This window comes from Triturus cristatus, chromosome 12, assembly GCF_964204655.1.
Source record: "Triturus cristatus chromosome 12, aTriCri1.1, whole genome shotgun sequence".
NCBI classification, from domain to species: Eukaryota; Metazoa; Chordata; class Amphibia; order Caudata; family Salamandridae; genus Triturus; species Triturus cristatus.
In genome coordinates this window covers 218,376,899-218,394,524 of record NC_140595.1, presented here as the reverse complement: position 1 = coordinate 218,394,524, position 17,626 = coordinate 218,376,899, and the positions used below count along the sequence as shown (strand labels likewise).

At 45.3% G+C, this 17,626-nt stretch overlaps 18 non-coding genes across 18 annotated transcripts; all 18 read left to right on the top strand.

Moving 5' to 3' along the window:
- The first annotated feature begins 19 nt into the window (after nt 1–19).
- Nucleotides 20–134, top strand: LOC146774926 (U5 spliceosomal RNA). Its single transcript, XR_014974458.1, has one exon. It is a non-coding gene; the product is annotated as a U5 spliceosomal RNA (small nuclear RNA).
- An 888-nt stretch (nt 135–1,022) lies between these two features.
- Nucleotides 1,023–1,137, top strand: LOC146774925 (U5 spliceosomal RNA). Its single transcript, XR_014973682.1, has one exon. It is a non-coding gene; the product is annotated as a U5 spliceosomal RNA (small nuclear RNA).
- Nucleotides 1,138–1,989: 852 nt separating this feature from the next.
- On the top strand, nt 1,990–2,104 carry LOC146774924 (U5 spliceosomal RNA). The gene has a single exon (XR_014972934.1). It is a non-coding gene; the product is annotated as a U5 spliceosomal RNA (small nuclear RNA).
- Nucleotides 2,105–2,992: 888 nt separating this feature from the next.
- Nucleotides 2,993–3,107, top strand: LOC146774923 (U5 spliceosomal RNA). The gene has a single exon (XR_014972933.1). It is a non-coding gene; the product is annotated as a U5 spliceosomal RNA (small nuclear RNA).
- An 852-nt stretch (nt 3,108–3,959) lies between these two features.
- Nucleotides 3,960–4,074, top strand: LOC146774922 (U5 spliceosomal RNA). The gene has a single exon (XR_014974495.1). It is a non-coding gene; the product is annotated as a U5 spliceosomal RNA (small nuclear RNA).
- Nucleotides 4,075–4,962: 888 nt separating this feature from the next.
- Nucleotides 4,963–5,077, top strand: LOC146774921 (U5 spliceosomal RNA). Its single transcript, XR_014972932.1, has one exon. It is a non-coding gene; the product is annotated as a U5 spliceosomal RNA (small nuclear RNA).
- Nucleotides 5,078–5,929: 852 nt separating this feature from the next.
- LOC146774920 (U5 spliceosomal RNA) lies at nt 5,930–6,044 on the top strand. Its single transcript, XR_014973680.1, has one exon. It is a non-coding gene; the product is annotated as a U5 spliceosomal RNA (small nuclear RNA).
- An 888-nt stretch (nt 6,045–6,932) lies between these two features.
- Nucleotides 6,933–7,047, top strand: LOC146774919 (U5 spliceosomal RNA). The gene has a single exon (XR_014972931.1). It is a non-coding gene; the product is annotated as a U5 spliceosomal RNA (small nuclear RNA).
- Nucleotides 7,048–7,899: 852 nt separating this feature from the next.
- LOC146774918 (U5 spliceosomal RNA) lies at nt 7,900–8,014 on the top strand. Its single transcript, XR_014974283.1, has one exon. It is a non-coding gene; the product is annotated as a U5 spliceosomal RNA (small nuclear RNA).
- An 865-nt stretch (nt 8,015–8,879) lies between these two features.
- LOC146774917 (U5 spliceosomal RNA) lies at nt 8,880–8,994 on the top strand. The gene has a single exon (XR_014972930.1). It is a non-coding gene; the product is annotated as a U5 spliceosomal RNA (small nuclear RNA).
- Nucleotides 8,995–9,882: 888 nt separating this feature from the next.
- LOC146774916 (U5 spliceosomal RNA) lies at nt 9,883–9,997 on the top strand. The gene has a single exon (XR_014974764.1). It is a non-coding gene; the product is annotated as a U5 spliceosomal RNA (small nuclear RNA).
- An 852-nt stretch (nt 9,998–10,849) lies between these two features.
- On the top strand, nt 10,850–10,964 carry LOC146774915 (U5 spliceosomal RNA). The gene has a single exon (XR_014974762.1). It is a non-coding gene; the product is annotated as a U5 spliceosomal RNA (small nuclear RNA).
- Nucleotides 10,965–11,816: 852 nt separating this feature from the next.
- LOC146774914 (U5 spliceosomal RNA) lies at nt 11,817–11,931 on the top strand. Its single transcript, XR_014972929.1, has one exon. It is a non-coding gene; the product is annotated as a U5 spliceosomal RNA (small nuclear RNA).
- An 852-nt stretch (nt 11,932–12,783) lies between these two features.
- LOC146774913 (U5 spliceosomal RNA) lies at nt 12,784–12,898 on the top strand. Its single transcript, XR_014973679.1, has one exon. It is a non-coding gene; the product is annotated as a U5 spliceosomal RNA (small nuclear RNA).
- Nucleotides 12,899–13,786: 888 nt separating this feature from the next.
- LOC146774912 (U5 spliceosomal RNA) lies at nt 13,787–13,901 on the top strand. Its single transcript, XR_014973678.1, has one exon. It is a non-coding gene; the product is annotated as a U5 spliceosomal RNA (small nuclear RNA).
- An 852-nt stretch (nt 13,902–14,753) lies between these two features.
- On the top strand, nt 14,754–14,868 carry LOC146774911 (U5 spliceosomal RNA). The gene has a single exon (XR_014972928.1). It is a non-coding gene; the product is annotated as a U5 spliceosomal RNA (small nuclear RNA).
- An 888-nt stretch (nt 14,869–15,756) lies between these two features.
- On the top strand, nt 15,757–15,871 carry LOC146774910 (U5 spliceosomal RNA). The gene has a single exon (XR_014973677.1). It is a non-coding gene; the product is annotated as a U5 spliceosomal RNA (small nuclear RNA).
- Nucleotides 15,872–16,723: 852 nt separating this feature from the next.
- On the top strand, nt 16,724–16,838 carry LOC146774909 (U5 spliceosomal RNA). The gene has a single exon (XR_014972927.1). It is a non-coding gene; the product is annotated as a U5 spliceosomal RNA (small nuclear RNA).
- Nucleotides 16,839–17,626: the final 788 nt, after the last annotated feature.

Sequence of the window (17,626 nt, the reverse complement as noted above, 5' to 3'; positions counted from 1 at the left end):
TAGAGAGCTATATTGTCACTTACTCTGGTTTCTCTTCAAAACGAAAAAATCTTTCGCCTTTTACTAAAGTTTTCCGTGGAGAGGAACATTTAAGAGTTTATTCAATTTTTTTAAGCCTTGCCACAGGTGAGGCTGTTTATCATTTGTTTAAAAGAAAAGCATTAGAAGTTGGGGAATATCCAGCAATTGTCTGCTGCTTTTTTGGGGGACATGAGTTTGGTGTTTTATTCCTGAGCTCTCTGCTTGCTCATTTGCATAAACAGAGTGCAGGAGAGGTGCCTCATGGGAAAGAGCTTGTGCAGTGCATGAGATTGCTTTTCTTGACTGACTTGAAACTTCACGATCGCAGGCAGTATATTTTCTTATCTCCCAAAGATCCTGCTGCCAGATCCCAGAGGTCACCCTCCTTTTTAAAGGTGGGACCAAGACTCATGCTGTGCTTTTCATAGGGCTTGCCCGTTATTTGTGCCCGTTGGAGGTGCCCTGAGAGGTCGCCAATCCTGAGTCCGCTTCCTCTCAGGTAGACTTGAAGGGGCACGTCAGACTTGTTTCACGTGTCTCCAGCCTAGACAGATATATCCTTCTATATTCAGGTTTAATGAAAGTACGTGTGAAAAAGGCACATACGGTGCATGGCTATGTGTAGAGCACAGTGGTGGCTCTGAGCATATCGATTGGAGGGATGGTGTTGAAAGCGTAAAATGGCTAGGGGACAAAAGGCCTACAGTGCCACTTAACTAAAAGCCTGATTCACATTTCCTGTTCCCCTTCCCCAGCAGCCCCGACAACTCCTAATGAGCTGAGGTGAGTACAAAAGAAATTTGCATATTCCCAGACATACACATGTGAACAGTCCACCTTTTTGTACCTTGAGCAGAGACTTTGAAATGTTGGCCTGTTTTGCCCACCGGCCTGGTTCTCGCCCTCTTTCTTAGAGCCTGAAAATACCTTTCAGGTCCTCACCCTCGCAATGACAGGGTCTTTGATGTGCCGCCACTTACCCTAGAGAGCTATATTGTCACTTACTCTGGTTTCTCTTCAAAACGAAAAAATCTTTTGCCTTTTACTAAAGATTTCCGTGGAGAGGAACATTTAAGAGTTTATTCAATTTTTTTAAGCCTTGCCACAGGTGAGGCTGTTTATCATTTGTTTAAAAGAAAAGCATTAGAAGTTGGGGAATATCCAGCAATTGTCTGCTGCTTTTTTGGGGGACATGAGTTTGGTGTTTTATTCCTGAGCGCTCTGCTTGCTCATTTGCATAAACAGAGTGCAGGAGAGGTGCCTCATGGGAAAGAGCTTGTGCAATGCATGAGATTGCTTTTCTTGACTGACTTGAAACTTCACGATCGCAGGCAGTATATTTTCTTATCTCCCAAAGATCCTGCTGCCAGATCCCAGAGGTCACCCTCCTTTTTAAAGGTGGGACCAAGACTCATGCTGTGCTTTTCATAGGGCTTGCCCGTTATTTGTGCCCGTTAGAGGTGCCCTGAGAGGTCGCCAATCCTGAGTCAGCTTCCTCTCAGGTAGACTTGAAGGGGCACGTCAGACTTGTTTCACGTGTCTCCAGCCTAGACAGATATATCCTTCTATATTCAGGTTTAATGAAAGTACGTGTGAAAAAGGCACATACGGTGCATGGCTATGTGTAGAGCGTGTTGAAAGCGTAAAATGGCTAGGGGACAAAAGGCCTACAGTGCCACTTAACTAAAAGCCTGATTCACATTTCCTGTTCCCCTTCCCCAGCAGCCCCGACAACTCCTAATGAGCTGAGGTGAGTACAAAAGAAATTTGCATATTCCCAGACATACACATGTGAACAGTCCACCTTTTTGTACCTTGAGCAGAGACTTTGAAATGTTGGCCTGTTTTGCCCACCGGCCTGGTTCTCGCCCTCTTTCTTAGAGCCTGAAAATACCTTTCAGGTCCTCACCCTCGCAATGACAGGGTCTTTGATGTGCCGCCACTTACCCTAGAGAGCTATATTGTCACTTACTCTGGTTTCTCTTCAAAACGAAAAAATCTTTCGCCTTTTACTAAAGATTTCCGTGGAGAGGAACATTTAAGAGTTTATTCAATTTTTTTAAGCCTTGCCACAGGTGAGGCTGTTTATCATTTGTTTAAAAGAAAAGCATTAGAAGATGGGGAATATCCAGCAATTGTCTGCTGCTTTTTTGGGGGACATGAGTTTGGTGTTTTATTCCTGAGCTCTCTGCTTGCTCATTTGCATAAACAGAGTGCAGGAGAGGTGCCTCATGGGAAAGAGCTTGTGCAGTGCATGAGATTGCTTTTCTTGACTGACTTGAAACTACACGATCGCAGGCAGTATATTTTCTTATCTCCCAAAGATCCTGCTGCCAGATCCCAGAGGTCACCCTCCTTTTTAAAGGTGGGACCAAGACTCATGCTGTGCTTTTCATAGGGCTTGCCCGTTATTTGTGCCCGTTGGAGGTGCCCTGAGAGGTCGCCAATCCTGAGTCCGCTTCCTCTCAGGTAGACTTGAAGGGGCACGTCAGACTTGTTTCACGTGTCTCCAGCCTAGACAGATATATCCTTCTATATTCAGGTTTAATGAAAGTACGTGTGAAAAAGGCACATACGGTGCATGGCTATGTGTAGAGCACAGTGGTGGCTCTGAGCATATCGATTGGAGGGATGGTGTTGAAAGCGTAAAATGGCTAGGGGACAAAAGGCCTACAGTGCCACTTAACTAAAAGCCTGATTCACATTTCCTGTTCCCCTTCCCCAGCAGCCCCGACAACTCCTAATGAGCTGAGGTGAGTACAAAAGAAATTTGCATATTCCCAGACATACACATGTGAACAGTCCACCTTTTTGTACCTTGAGCAGAGACTTTGAAATGTTGGCCTGTTTTGCCCACCGGCCTGGTTCTCGCCCTCTTTCTTAGAGCCTGAAAATACCTTTCAGGTCCTCACCCTCGCAATGACAGGGTCTTTGATGTGCCGCCACTTACCCTAGAGAGCTATATTGTCACTTACTCTGGTTTCTCTTCAAAACGAAAAAATCTTTCGCCTTTTACTAAAGATTTCCGTGGAGAGGAACATTTAAGAGTTTATTCAATTTTTTTAAGCCTTGCCACAGGTGAGGCTGTTTATCATTTGTTTAAAAGAAAAGCATTAGAAGTTGGGGAATATCCAGCAATTGTCTGCTGCTTTTTTGGGGGACATAAGTTTGGTGTTTTATTCCTGAGCTCTCTGCTTGCTCATTTGCATAAACAGAGTGCAGGAGAGGTGCCTCATGGGAAAGAGCTTGTGCAGTGCATGAGATTGCTTTTCTTGACTGACTTGAAACTTCACGATCGCAGGCAGTATATTTTCTTATCTCCCAAAGATCCTGCTGCCAGATCCCAGAGGTCACCCTCCTTTTTAAAGGTGGGACCAAGACTCATGCTGTGCTTTTCATAGGGCTTGCCCGTTATTTGTGCCCGTTCGAGGTGCCCTGAGAGGTCGCCAATCCTGAGTCAGCTTCCTCTCAGGTAGACTTGAAGGGGCACGTCAGACTTGTTTCACGTGTCTCCAGCCTAGACAGATATATCCTTCTATATTCAGGTTTAATGAAAGTACGTGTGAAAAAGGCACATACGGTGCATGGCTATGTGTAGAGCGTGTTGAAAGCGTAAAATGGCTAGGGGACAAAAGGCCTACAGTGCCACTTAACTAAAAGCCTGATTCACATTTCCTGTTCCCCTTCCCCAGCAGCCCCGACAACTCCTAATGAGCTGAGGTGAGTACAAAAGAAATTTGCATATTCCCAGACATACACATGTGAACAGTCCACCTTTTTGTACCTTGAGCAGAGACTTTGAAATGTTGGCCTGTTTTGCCCACCGGCCTGGTTCTCACCCTCTTTCTTAGAGCCTGAAAATACCTTTCAGGTCCTCACCCTCGCAATGACAGGGTCTTTGATGTGCCGCCACTTACCCTAGAGAGCTATATTGTCACTTACTCTGGTTTCTCTTCAAAACGAAAAAATCTTTTGCCTTTTACTAAAGTTTTCCGTGGAGAGGAACATTTAAGAGTTTATTCAATTTTTTTAAGCCTTGCCACAGGTGAGGCTGTTTATCATTTGTTTAAAAGAAAAGCATTAGAAGTTGGGGAATATCCAGCAATTGTCTGCTGCTTTTTTGGGGGACATGAGTTTGGTGTTTTATTCCTGAGCTCTCTGCTTGCTCATTTGCATAAACAGAGTGCAGGAGAGGTGCCTCATGGGAAAGAGCTTGTGCAGTGCATGAGATTGCTTTTCTTGACTGACTTGAAACTTCACGATCGCAGGCAGTATATTTTCTTATCTCCCAAAGATCCTGCTGCCAGATCCCAGAGGTCACCCTCCTTTTTAAAGGTGGGACCAAGACTCATGCTGTGCTTTTCATAGGGCTTGCCCGTTATTTGTGCCCGTTGGAGGTGCCCTGAGAGGTCGCCAATCCTGAGTCCGCTTCCTCTCAGGTAGACTTGAAGGGGCACGTCAGACTTGTTTCACGTGTCTCCAGCCTAGACAGATATATCCTTCTATATTCAGGTTTAATGAAAGTACGTGTGAAAAAGGCACATACGGTGCATGGCTATGTGTAGAGCACAGTGGTGGCTCTGAGCATATCGATTGGAGGGATGGTGTTGAAAGCGTAAAATGGCTAGGGGACAAAAGGCCTACAGTGCCACTTAACTAAAAGCCTGATTCACATTTCCTGTTCCCCTTCCCCAGCAGCCCCGACAACTCCTAATGAGCTGAGGTGAGTACAAAAGAAATTTGCATATTCCCAGACATACACATGTGAACAGTCCACCTTTTTGTACCTTGAGCAGAGACTTTGAAATGTTGGCCTGTTTTGCCCACCGGCCTGGTTCTCGCCCTCTTTCTTAGAGCCTGAAAATACCTTTCAGGTCCTCACCCTCGCAATGACAGGGTCTTTGATGTGCCGCCACTTACCCTAGAGAGCTATATTGTCACTTACTCTGGTTTCTCTTCAAAACGAAAAAATCTTTCGCCTTTTACTAAAGATTTCCGTGGAGAGGAACATTTAAGAGTTTATTCAATTTTTTTAAGCCTTGCCACAGGTGAGGCTGTTTATCATTTGTTTAAAAGAAAAGCATTAGAAGTTGGGGAATATCCAGCAATTGTCTGCTGCTTTTTTGGGGGACATAAGTTTGGTGTTTTATTCCTGAGCTCTCTGCTTGCTCATTTGCATAAACAGAGTGCAGGAGAGGTGCCTCATGGGAAAGAGCTTGTGCAGTGCATGAGATTGCTTTTCTTGACTGACTTGAAACTTCACGATCGCAGGCAGTATATTTTCTTATCTCCCAAAGATCCTGCTGCCAGATCCCAGAGGTCACCCTCCTTTTTAAAGGTGGGACCAAGACTCATGCTGTGCTTTTCATAGGGCTTGCCCGTTATTTGTGCCCGTTCGAGGTGCCCTGAGAGGTCGCCAATCCTGAGTCAGCTTCCTCTCAGGTAGACTTGAAGGGGCACGTCAGACTTGTTTCACGTGTCTCCAGCCTAGACAGATATATCCTTCTATATTCAGGTTTAATGAAAGTACGTGTGAAAAAGGCACATACGGTGCATGGCTATGTGTAGAGCGTGTTGAAAGCGTAAAATGGCTAGGGGACAAAATGCCTACAGTGCCACTTAACTAAAAGCCTGATTCACATTTCCTGTTCCCCTTCCCCAGCAGCCCCGACAACTCCTAATGAGCTGAGGTGAGTACAAAAGAAATTTGCATATTCCCAGACATACATATGTGAACAGTCCACCTTTTTGTACCTTGAGCAGAGACTTTGAAATGTTGGCCTGTTTTGCCCACCGGCCTGGTTCTCGCCCTCTTTCTTAGAGCCTGAAAATACCTTTCAGGTCCTCACCCTCGCAATGACAGGGTCTTTGATGTGCCGCCACTTACCCTAGAGAGCTATATTGTCACTTACTCTGGTTTCTCTTCAAAACGAAAAAATCTTTTGCCTTTTACTAAAGATTTCCGTGGAGAGGAACATTTAAGAGTTTATTCAATTTTTTTAAGCCTTGCCACAGGTGAGGCTGTTTATCATTTGTTTAAAAGAAAAGCATTAGAAGTTGGGGAATATCCAGCAATTGTCTGCTGCTTTTTTGGGGGACATGAGTTTGGTGTTTTATTCCTGAGCGCTCTGCTTGCTCATTTGCATAAACAGAGTGCAGGAGAGGTGCCTCATGGGAAAGAGCTTGTGCAGTGCATGAGATTGCTTTTCTTGACTGACTTGAAACTTCACGATCGCAGGCAGTATATTTTCTTATCTCCCAAAGATCCTGCTGCCAGATCCCAGAGGTCACCCTCCTTTTTAAAGGTGGGACCAAGACTCATGCTGTGCTTTTCATAGGGCTTGCCCGTTATTTGTGCCCGTTGGAGGTGCCCTGAGAGGTCGCCAATCCTGAGTCCGCTTCCTCTCAGGTAGACTTGAAGGGGCACGTCAGACTTGTTTCACGTGTCTCCAGCCTAGACAGATATATCCTTCTATATTCAGGTTTAATGAAAGTACGTGTGAAAAAGGCACATACGGTGCATGGCTATGTGTAGAGCACAGTGGTGGCTCTGAGCATATCGATTGGAGGGATGGTGTTGAAAGCGTAAAATGGCTAGGGGACAAAAGGCCTACAGTGCCACTTAACTAAAAGCCTGATTCACATTTCCTGTTCCCCTTCCCCAGCAGCCCCGACAACTCCTAATGAGCTGAGGTGAGTACAAAAGAAATTTGCATATTCCCAGACATACACATGTGAACAGTCCACCTTTTTGTACCTTGAGCAGAGACTTTGAAATGTTGGCCTGTTTTGCCCACCGGCCTGGTTCTCGCCCTCTTTCTTAGAGCCTGAAAATACCTTTCAGGTCCTCACCCTCGCAATGACAGGGTCTTTGATGTGCCGCCACTTACCCTAGAGAGCTATATTGTCACTTACTCTGGTTTCTCTTCAAAACGAAAAAATCTTTCGCCTTTTACTAAAGATTTCCGTGGAGAGGAACATTTAAGAGTTTATTCAATTTTTTTAAGCCTTGCCACAGGTGAGGCTGTTTATCATTTGTTTAAAAGAAAAGCATTAGAAGTTGGGGAATATCCAGCAATTGTCTGCTGCTTTTTTGGGGGACATGAGTTTGGTGTTTTATTCCTGAGCTCTCTGCTTGCTCATTTGCATAAACAGAGTGCAGGAGAGGTGCCTCATGGGAAAGAGCTTGTGCAGTGCATGAGATTGCTTTTCTTGACTGACTTGAAACTTCACAATCGCAGGCAGTATATTTTCTTATCTCCCAAAGATCCTGCTGCCAGATCCCAGAGGTCACCCTCCTTTTTAAAGGTGGGACCAAGACTCATGCTGTGCTTTTCATAGGGCTTGCCCGTTATTTGTGCCCGTTCGAGGTGCCCTGAGAGGTCGCCAATCCTGAGTCAGCTTCCTCTCAGGTAGACTTGAAGGGGCACGTCAGACTTGTTTCACGTGTCTCCAGCCTAGACAGATATATCCTTCTATATTCAGGTTTAATGAAAGTACGTGTGAAAAAGGCACATACGGTGCATGGCTATGTGTAGAGCGTGTTGAAAGCGTAAAATGGCTAGGGGACAAAAGGCCTACAGTGCCACTTAACTAAAAGCCTGATTCACATTTCCTGTTCCCCTTCCCCAGCAGCCCCGACAACTCCTAATGAGCTGAGGTGAGTACAAAAGAAATTTGCATATTCCCAGACATACACATGTGAACAGTCCACCTTTTTGTACCTTGAGCAGAGACTTTGAAATGTTGGCCTGTTTTGCCCACCGGCCTGGTTCTCGCCCTCTTTCTTAGAGCCTGAAAATACCTTTCAGGTCCTCACCCTCGCAATGACAGGGTCTTTGATGTGCCGCCACTTACCCTAGAGAGCTATATTGTCACTTACTCTGGTTTCTCTTCAAAACTAAAAAATCTTTTGCCTTTTACTAAAGATTTCCGTGGAGAGGAACATTTAAGAGTTTATTCAATTTTTTTAAGCCTTGCCACAGGTGAGGCTGTTTATCATTTGTTTAAAAGAAAAGCATTAGAAGTTGGGGAATATCCAGCAATTGTCTGCTGCTTTTTTGGGGGACATGAGTTTGGTGTTTTATTCCTGAGCGCTCTGCTTGCTCATTTGCATAAACAGAGTGCAGGAGAGGTGCCTCATGGGAAAGAGCTTGTGCAGTGCATGAGATTGCTTTTCTTGACTGACTTGAAACTTCACGATCGCAGGCAGTATATTTTCTTATCTCCCAAAGATCCTGCTGCCAGATCCCAGAGGTCACCCTCCTTTTTAAAGGTGGGACCAAGACTCATGCTGTGCTTTTCATAGGGCTTGCCCGTTATTTGTGCCCGTTATTTGTGCCCGTTAGAGGTGCCCTGAGAGGTCGCCAATCCTGAGTCAGCTTCCTCTCAGGTAGACTTGAAGGGGCACGTCAGACTTGTTTCACGTGTCTCCAGCCTAGACAGATATATCCTTCTATATTCAGGTTTAATGAAAGTACGTGTGAAAAAGGCACATACGGTGCATGGCTATGTGTAGAGCGTGTTGAAAGCGTAAAATGGCTAGGGGACAAAAGGCCTACAGTGCCACTTAACTAAAAGCCTGATTCACATTTCCTGTTCCCCTTCCCCAGCAGCCCCGACAACTCCTAATGAGCTGAGGTGAGTACAAAAGAAATTTGCATATTCCCAGACATACACATGTGAACAGTCCACCTTTTTGTACCTTGAGCAGAGACTTTGAAATGTTGGCCTGTTTTGCCCACCGGCCTGGTTCTCGCCCTCTTTCTTAGAGCCTGAAAATACCTTTCAGGTCCTCACCCTCGCAATGACAGGGTCTTTGATGTGCCGCCACTTACCCTAGAGAGCTATATTGTCACTTACTCTGGTTTCTCTTCAAAACGAAAAAATCTTTCGCCTTTTACTAAAGATTTCCGTGGAGAGGAACATTTAAGAGTTTATTCAATTTTTTTAAGCCTTGCCACAGGTGAGGCTGTTTATCATTTGTTTAAAAGAAAAGCATTAGAAGTTGGGGAATATCCAGCAATTGTCTGCTGCTTTTTTGGGGGACATGAGTTTGGTGTTTTATTCCTGAGCTCTCTGCTTGCTCATTTGCATAAACAGAGTGCAGGAGAGGTGCCTCATGGGAAAGAGCTTGTGCAGTGCATGAGATTGCTTTTCTTGACTGACTTGAAACTTCACGATCGCAGGCAGTATATTTTCTTATCTCCCAAAGATCCTGCTGCCAGATCCCAGAGGTCACCCTCCTTTTTAAAGGTGGGACCAAGACTCATGCTGTGCTTTTCATAGGGCTTGCCCGTTATTTGTGCCCGTTGGAGGTGCCCTGAGAGGTCGCCAATCCTGAGTCCGCTTCCTCTCAGGTAGACTTGAAGGGGCACGTAAGACTTGTTTCACGTGTCTCCAGCCTAGACAGATATATCCTTCTATATTCAGGTTTAATGAAAGTACGTGTGAAAAAGGCACATACGGTGCATGGCTATGTGTAGAGCACAGTGGTGGCTCTGAGCATATCGATTGGAGGGATGGTGTTGAAAGCGTAAAATGGCTAGGGGACAAAAGGCCTACAGTGCCACTTAACTAAAAGCCTGATTCACATTTCCTGTTCCCCTTCCCCAGCAGCCCCGACAACTCCTAATGAGCTGAGGTGAGTACAAAAGAAATTTGCATATTCCCAGACATACACATGTGAACAGTCCACCTTTTTGTACCTTGAGCAGAGACTTTGAAATGTTGGCCTGTTTTGCCCACCGGCCTGGTTCTCGCCCTCTTTCTTAGAGCCTGAAAATACCTTTCAGGTCCTCACCCTCGCAATGACAGGGTCTTTGATGTGCCGCCACTTACCCTAGAGAGCTATATTGTCACTTACTCTGGTTTCTCTTCAAAACGAAAAAATCTTTCGCCTTTTACTAAAGATTTATGTGGAGAGGAACATTTAAGAGTTTATTCAATTTTTTTAAGCCTTGCCACAGGTGAGGCTGTTTATCATTTGTTTAAAAGAAAAGCATTAGAAGTTGGGGAATATCCAGCAATTGTCTGCTGCTTTTTTGGGGGACATGAGTTTGGTGTTTTATTCCTGAGCTCTCTGCTTGCTCATTTGCATAAACAGAGTGCAGGAGAGGTGCCTCATGGGAAAGAGCTTGTGCAGTGCATGAGATTGCTTTTCTTGACTGACTTGAAACTTCACGATCGCAGGCAGTATATTTTCTTATCTCCCAAAGATCCTGCTGCCAGATCCCAGAGGTCACCCTCCTTTTTAAAGGTGGGACCAAGACTCATGCTGTGCTTTTCATAGGGCTTGCCCGTTATTTGTGCCCGTTCGAGGTGCCCTGAGAGGTCGCCAATCCTGAGTCAGCTTCCTCTCAGGTAGACTTGAAGGGGCACGTCAGACTTGTTTCACGTGTCTCCAGCCTAGACAGATATATCCTTCTATATTCAGGTTTAATGAAAGTACGTGTGAAAAAGGCACATACGGTGCATGGCTATGTGTAGAGCGTGTTGAAAGCGTAAAATGGCTAGGGGACAAAAGGCCTACAGTGCCACTTAACTAAAAGCCTGATTCAGATTTCCTGTTCCCCTTCCCCAGCAGCCCCGACAACTCCTAATGAGCTGAGGTGAGTACAAAAGAAATTTGCATATTCCCAGACATACACATGTGAACAGTCCACCTTTTTGTACCTTGAGCAGAGACTTTGAAATGTTGGCCTGTTTTGCCCACCGGCCTGGTTCTCGCCCTCTTTCTTAGAGCCTGAAAATACCTTTCAGGTCCTCACCCTCGCAATGACAGGGTCTTTGATGTGCCGCCACTTACCCTAGAGAGCTATATTGTCACTTACTCTGGTTTCTCTTCAAAACGAAAAAGTCTTTCGCCTGTTACTAAAGATTTCCGTGGAGAGGAACATTTAAGAGTTTATTCAATTTTTTTAAGCCTTGCCACAGATGAGGCTGTTTATCATTTGTTTAAAAGAAAAGCATTAGAAGTTGGGGAATATCCAGCAATTGTCTGCTGCTTTTTTGGGGGACATGAGTTTGGTGTTTTATTCCTGAGCTCTCTGCTTGCTCATTTGCATAAACAGAGTGCAGGAGAGGTGCCTCATGGGAAAGAGCTTGTGCAGTGCATGAGATTGCTTTTCTTGACTGACTTGAAACTTCACGATCGCAGGCAGTATATTTTCTTATCTCCCAAAGATCCTGCTGCCAGATCCCAGAGGTCACCCTCCTTTTTAAAGGTGGGACCAAGACTCATGCTGTGCTTTTCATAGGGCTTGCCCGTTATTTGTGCCCGTTAGAGGTGCCCTGAGAGGTCGCCAATCCTGAGTCAGCTTCCTCTCAGGTAGACTTGAAGGGGCACGTCAGACTTGTTTCACGTGTCTCCAGCCTAGACAGATATATCCTTCTATATTCAGGTTTAATGAAAGTACGTGTGAAAAAGGCACATACGGTGCATGGCTATGTGTAGAGTGTGTTGAAAGCGTAAAATGGCTAGGGGACAAAAGGCCTACAGTGCCACTTAACTAAAAGCCTGATTCACATTTGCTGTTCCCCTTCCCCAGCAGCCCCGACAACTCCTAATGAGCTGAGGTGAGTACAAAAGAAATTTGCATATTCCCAGACATACACATGTGAACAGTCCACCTTTTTGTACCTTGAGCAGAGACTTTGAAATGTTGGCCTGTTTTGCCCACCGGCCTGGTTCTCGCCCTCTTTCTTAGAGCCTGAAAATACCTTTCAGGTCCTCACCCTCGCAATGACAGGGTCTTTGATGTGCCGCCACTTACCCTAGAGAGCTATATTGTCACTTACTCTGGTTTCTCTTCAAAACGAAAAAATCTTTCGCCTTTTACTAAAGATTTCCGTGGAGAGGAACATTTAAGAGTTTATTCAATTTTTTTAAGCCTTGCCACAGGTGAGGCTGTTTATCATTTGTTTAAAAGAAAAGCATTAGAAGTTGGGGAATATCCAGCAATTGTCTGCTGCTTTTTTGGGGGACATGAGTTTGGTGTTTTATTCCTGAGCTCTCTGCTTGCTCATTTGCATAAACAGAGTGCAGGAGAGGTGCCTCATGGGAAAGAGCTTGTGCAGTGCATGAGATTGCTTTTCTTGACTGACTTGAAACTTCACGATCGCAGGCAGTATATTTTCTTATCTCCCAAAGATCCTGCTGCCAGATCCCAGAGGTCACCCTCCTTTTTAAAGGTGGGACCAAGACTCATGCTGTGCTTTTCATAGGGCTTGCCCGTTATTTGTGCCCGTTCGAGGTGCCCTGAGAGGTCGCCAATCCTGAGTCAGCTTCCTCTCAGGTAGACTTGAAGGGGCACGTCAGACTTGTTTCACGTGTCTCCAGCCTAGACAGATATATCCTTCTATATTCAAGTTTATTGAAAGTACGTGTGAAAAAGGCACATGCGGTGCATGGCTATGTGTAGAGCGTGTTGAAAGCGTAAAATGGCTAGGGGACAAAAGGCCTACAGTGCCACTTAACTAAAAGCCTGATTCACATTTCCTGTTCCCCTTCCCCAGCAGCCCCGACAACTCCTAATGAGCTGAGGTGAGTACAAAAGAAATTTGCATATTCCCAGACATACACATGTGAACAGTCCACCTTTTTGTACCTTGAGCAGAGACTTTGAAATGTTGGCCTGTTTTGCCCACCGGCCTGGTTCTCGCCCTCTTTCTTAGAGCCTGAAAATACCTTTCAGGTCCTCACCCTCGCAATGACAGGGTCTTTGATGTGCCGCCACTTACCCTAGAGAGCTATATTGTCACTTACTCTGGTTTCTCTTCAAAACGAAAAAATCTTTTGCCTTTTACTAAAGATTTCCGTGGAGAGGAACATTTAAGAGTTTATTCAATTTTTTTAAGCCTTGCCACAGGTGAGGCTGTTTATCATTTGTTTAAAAGAAAAGCATTAGAAGTTGGGGAATATCCAGCAATTGTCTGCTGCTTTTTTGGGGGACATGAGTTTGGTGTTTTATTCCTGAGCGCTCTGCTTGCTCATTTGCATAAACAGAGTGCAGGAGAGGTGCCTCATGGGAAAGAGCTTGTGCAGTGCATGAGATTGCTTTTCTTGACTGACTTGAAACTTCACGATCGCAGGCAGTATATTTTCTTATCTCCCAAAGATCCTGCTGCCAGATCCCAGAGGTCACCCTCCTTTTTAAAGGTGGGACCAAGACTCATGCTGTGCTTTTCATAGGGCTTGCCCGTTATTTGTGCCCGTTAGAGGTGCCCTGAGAGGTCGCCAATCCTGAGTCAGCTTCCTCTCAGGTAGACTTGAAGGGGCACGTCAGACTTGTTTCACGTGTCTCCAGCCTAGACAGATATATCCTTCTATATTCAGGTTTAATGAAAGTACGTGTGAAAAAGGCACATACGGTGCATGGCTATGTGTAGAGCACAGTGGTGGCTCTGAGCATATCGATTGGAGGGATGGTGTTGAAAGCGTAAAATGGCTAGGGGACAAAAGGCCTACAGTGCCACTTAACTAAAAGCCTGATTCACATTTCCTGTTCCCCTTCCCCAGCAGCCCCGACAACTCCTAATGAGCTGAGGTGAGTACAAAAGAAATTTGCATATTCCCAGACATACACATGTGAACAGTCCACCTTTTTGTACCTTGAGCAGAGACTTTGAAATGTTGGCCTGTTTTGCCCACCGGCCTGGTTCTCGCCCTCTTTCTTAGAGCCTGAAAATACCTTTCAGGTCCTCACCCTCGCAATGACAGGGTCTTTGATGTGCCGCCACTTACCCTAGAGAGCTATATTGTCACTTACTCTGGTTTCTCTTCAAAACGAAAAAATCTTTTGCCTTTTACTAAAGATTTCCGTGGAGAGGAACATTTAAGAGTTTATTCAATTTTTTTAAGCCTTGCCACAGGTGAGGCTGTTTATCATTTGTTTAAAAGAAAAGCATTAGAAGTTGGGGAATATCCAGCAATTGTCTGCTGCTTTTTTGGGGGACATGAGTTTGGTGTTTTATTCCTGAGCGCTCTGCTTGCTCATTTGCATAAACAGAGTGCAGGAGAGGTGCCTCATGGGAAAGAGCTTGTGCAGTGCATGAGATTGCTTTTCTTGACTGACTTGAAACTTCACGATCGCAGGCAGTATATTTTCTTATCTCCCAAAGATCCTGCTGCCAGATCCCAGAGGTCACCCTCCTTTTTAAAGGTGGGACCAAGACTCATGCTGTGCTTTTCATAGGGCTTGCCCGTTATTTGTGCCCGTTAGAGGTGCCCTGAGAGGTCGCCAATCCTGAGTCAGCTTCCTCTCAGGTAGACTTGAAGGGGCACGTCAGACTTGTTTCACGTGTCTCCAGCCTAGACAGATATATCCTTCTATATTCAGGTTTAATGAAAGTACGTGTGAAAAAGGCACATACGGTGCATGGCTATGTGTAGAGCGTGTTGAAAGCGTAAAATGGCTAGGGGACAAAAGGCCTACAGTGCCACTTAACTAAAAGCCTGATTCACATTTCCTGTTCCCCTTCCCCAGCAGCCCCGACAACTCCTAATGAGCTGAGGTGAGTACAAAAGAAATTTGCATATTCCCAGACATACACATGTGAACAGTCCACCTTTTTGTACCTTGAGCAGAGACTTTGAAATGTTGGCCTGTTTTGCCCACCGGCCTGGTTCTCGCCCTCTTTCTTAGAGCCTGAAAATACCTTTCAGGTCCTCACCCTCGCAATGACAGGGTCTTTGATGTGCCGCCACTTACCCTAGAGAGCTATATTGTCACTTACTCTGGTTTCTCTTCAAAACGAAAAAATCTTTCGCCTTTTACTAAAGATTTCCGTGGAGAGGAACATTTAAGAGTTTATTCAATTTTTTTAAGCCTTGCCACAGGTGAGGCTGTTTATCATTTGTTTAAAAGAAAAGCATTAGAAGTTGGGGAATATCCAGCAATTGTCTGCTGCTTTTTTGGGGGACATGAGTTTGGTGTTTTATTCCTGAGCTCTCTGCTTGCTCATTTGCATAAACAGAGTGCAGGAGAGGTGCCTCATGGGAAAGAGCTTGTGCAGTGCATGAGATTGCTTTTCTTGACTGACTTGAAACTTCACGATCGCAGGCAGTATATTTTCTTATCTCCCAAAGATCCTGCTGCCAGATCCCAGAGGTCACCCTCCTTTTTAAAGGTGGGACCAAGACTCATGCTGTGCTTTTCATAGGGCTTGCCCGTTATTTGTGCCCGTTGGAGGTGCCCTGAGAGGTCGCCAATCCTGAGTCCGCTTCCTCTCAGGTAGACTTGAAAGGGCACGTAAGACTTGTTTCACGTGTCTCCAGCCTAGACAGATATATCCTTCTATATTCAGGTTTAATGAAAGTACGTGTGAAAAAGGCACATACGGTGCATGGCTATGTGTAGAGCACAGTGGTGGCTCTGAGCATATCGATTGGAGGGATGGTGTTGAAAGCGTAAAATGGCTAGGGGACAAAAGGCCTACAGTGCCACTTAACTAAAAGCCTGATTCACATTTCCTGTTCCCCTTCCCCAGCAGCCCCGACAACTCCTAATGAGCTGAGGTGAGTACAAAAGAAATTTGCATATTCCCAGACATACACATGTGAACAGTCCACCTTTTTGTACCTTGAGCAGAGACTTTGAAATGTTGGCCTGTTTTGCCCACCGGCCTGGTTCTCGCCCTCTTTCTTAGAGCCTGAAAATACCTTTCAGGTCCTCACCCTCGCAATGACAGGGTCTTTGATGTGCCGCCACTTACCCTAGAGAGCTATATTGTCACTTACTCTGGTTTCTCTTCAAAACGAAAAAATCTTTTGCCTTTTACTAAAGATTTCCGTGGAGAGGAACATTTAAGAGTTTATTCAATTTTTTTAAGCCTTGCCACAGGTGAGGCTGTTTATCATTTGTTTAAAAGAAAAGCATTAGAAGTTGGGGAATATCCAGCAATTGTCTGCTGCTTTTTTGGGGGACATGAGTTTGGTGTTTTATTCCTGAGCGCTCTGCTTGCTCATTTGCATAAACAGAGTGCAGGAGAGGTGCCTCATGGGAAAGAGCTTGTGCAATGCATGAGATTGCTTTTCTTGACTGACTTGAAACTTCACGATCGCAGGCAGTATATTTTCTTATCTCCCAAAGATCCTGCTGCCAGATCCCAGAGGTCACCCTCCTTTTTAAAGGTGGGACCAAGACTCATGCTGTGCTTTTCATAGGGCTTGCCCGTTATTTGTGCCCGTTAGAGGTGCCCTGAGAGGTCGCCAATCCTGAGTCAGCTTCCTCTCAGGTAGACTTGAAGGGGCACGTCAGACTTGTTTCACGTGTCTCCAGCCTAGACAGATATATCCTTCTATATTCAGGTTTAATGAAAGTACGTGTGAAAAAGGCACATACGGTGCATGGCTATGTGTAGAGCGTGTTGAAAGCGTAAAATGGCTAGGGGACAAAAGGCCTACAGTGCCACTTAACTAAAAGCCTGATTCACATTTCCTGTTCCCCTTCCCCAGCAGCCCCGACAACTCCTAATGAGCTGAGGTGAGTACAAAAGAAATTTGCATATTCCCAGACATACACATGTGAACAGTCCACCTTTTTGTACCTTGAGCAGAGACTTTGAAATGTTGGCCTGTTTTGCCCACCGGCCTGGTTCTCGCCCTCTTTCTTAGAGCCTGAAAATACCTTTCAGGTCCTCACCCTCGCAATGACAGGGTCTTTGATGTGCCGCCACTTACCCTAGAGAGCTATATTGTCACTTACTCTGGTTTCTCTTCAAAACGAAAAAATCTTTCGCCTTTTACTAAAGATTTCCGTGGAGAGGAACATTTAAGAGTTTATTCAATTTTTTTAAGCCTTGCCACAGGTGAGGCTGTTTATCATTTGTTTAAAAGAAAAGCATTAGAAGATGGGGAATATCCAGCAATTGTCTGCTGCTTTTTTGGGGGACATGAGTTTGGTGTTTTATTCCTGAGCTCTCTGCTTGCTCATTTGCATAAACAGAGTGCAGGAGAGGTGCCTCATGGGAAAGAGCTTGTGCAGTGCATGAGATTGCTTTTCTTGACTGACTTGAAACTACACGATCGCAGGCAGTATATTTTCTTATCTCCCAAAGATCCTGCTGCCAGATCCCAGAGGTCACCCTCCTTTTTAAAGGTGGGACCAAGACTCATGCTGTGCTTTTCATAGGGCTTGCCCGTTATTTGTGCCCGTTGGAGGTGCCCTGAGAGGTCGCCAATCCTGAGTCCGCTTCCTCTCAGGTAGACTTGAAGGGGCACGTCAGACTTGTTTCACGTGTCTCCAGCCTAGACAGATATATCCTTCTATATTCAGGTTTAATGAAAGTACGTGTGAAAAAGGCACATACGGTGCATGGCTATGTGTAGAGCACAGTGGTGGCTCTGAGCATATCGATTGGAGGGATGGTGTTGAAAGCGTAAAATGGCTAGGGGACAAAAGGCCTACAGTGCCACTTAACTAAAAGCCTGATTCACATTTCCTGTTCCCCTTCCCCAGCAGCCCCGACAACTCCTAATGAGCTGAGGTGAGTACAAAAGAAATTTGCATATTCCCAGACATACACATGTGAACAGTCCACCTTTTTGTACCTTGAGCAGAGACTTTGAAATGTTGGCCTGTTTTGCCCACCGGCCTGGTTCTCG